Source organism: Orycteropus afer, unplaced genomic scaffold (assembly GCF_000298275.1).
Source record: "Orycteropus afer afer isolate SDZICR_OR568_19922 unplaced genomic scaffold, OryAfe1.0 scaffold00163, whole genome shotgun sequence".
NCBI lineage: Eukaryota > Metazoa > Chordata > Mammalia > Tubulidentata > Orycteropodidae > Orycteropus > Orycteropus afer.
The window spans coordinates 3,617,132-3,618,767 of record NW_006921750.1 but is presented as its reverse complement, the minus strand read 5'-3'; positions in this window follow the sequence as shown (position 1 = coordinate 3,618,767).

The window sequence follows — 1,636 nt, the reverse complement described above, 5'->3', positions numbered from 1 at the left end:
AAACCCACCAGCCACTCCTCGGAAGGAAGGTTGGGCAATCCTACTTCCGTAGTGATACTGCCTCGGAAACCCAAGGAGGGGTCGCTATGAGTCGGGAGCCGACTCGACGGCACATAACAACAACAACAACAACAACATCACTATGGAAGTAGATTGTCCAATCTTCCTTCTGAGGAGTGGCTGGTGGGCTTGAACCACCAGCCTTCTGGTTAGCAGTCAAATGCCTTAGGCATTAGGAGTTATCTGAAAATTCTCATATTTGCTGAGCCTCTACTTTACCAAACATGATATCCTTTGTTTGCAATTGGTCTTTCCTGATAATGTCTACAACTCTCACTTCTAAGGAACATTCTGGTTGTATTCTAATATATACTTGTTTTTACTTTGGCACCAGAGTTTATTCAATATTCATCATCAACATCACCTTTGGAATGCATAAATTCTTCTTCTATCTTCCTTTTGCATTATCCAACTTTCACATATATATGAAGTGATTAAAAATGCCATAGCTTGGGTCATATGCACCTTATTTTTCAAAGTGACAGGTTAGTCTACTATCTATCACTAATTTAAATCTATGGTAACAAGTAACATGTGATATCATTATTCTAGTGTTTGTTTAACTGATGAATTAATTATCTGATCTTAATCCGTGAAGTCAAGAAAAGTCTTAAGCAGATCAATTAGATCAGTAGAACTTCTCTCCTTGTGATATTGATTGGTATCTTTGAATGCTGTGAGAAAAATAAAACAAAACAAACCACAAGCTCCAATTTTATAACTCATAAATATAAGATAATTTGCTAAGCTTTCCACAAGTTATAGAACATATGAAGGTTTGTGTATCTGGATAAACATTTAACAATTGAATAGGGCCTTCTTCCAAACTATGAAACTCTTACTAGGGTATCATTCCCTCAAGAACTCTTCGTTAATCTTGTATAGGACTTTTCATCATTCCTGATTTAATAGACTCCTTTCTTATCATTTCTGTTGTTACAGCACCTTGGAAGTTAGGAGGAAAATCCACTCTTTACTCACATTTACAGTAACAACTATGTTCTGGAACTGTTATTCAAAATGGTAGTCTTCCAGCTTATTACCCAAGAAAGCAAAAAAGATTACCAGCCCCAGAAAACTGCTTTTTAAAGAAACTCAGTTTACTAGCCAGAAGTATTTAAAGGGACCCTAATTCTTTATTTTTGCTTCTCAGAACAATGGAGGGATTACTGTATTGAACTTTATCACAGAAACTTTTAATCATATCATTTTCCCATGTACTTTCTGAACAAATCTCAAATGGTCTTGTATAATTCTCTTCAACCTGCAGAATACAAATTCCTACTACACTCTTACTGCTCTCCTCCTCTCCTTTGATGTAGATTGACTTATCCTCTTTTGTCCTTAAACAGTGGCAGAAATATCAACTCATTGTCCCTTTGGTAAATATATCTCAATCTTAACATTTCTATAGAATTTTGATACTAAAAAGTACTTTCATAAACATCATCTCATTTAAGCCTCACAAATACTCTTTTTATTTATTTATTTATTTATTTATTATTTTTTTTTTTTATTAGGATTTGGGTGAAGATTTACAGAGTAAATTCACTTTTCATACAGCAGTTCACATATA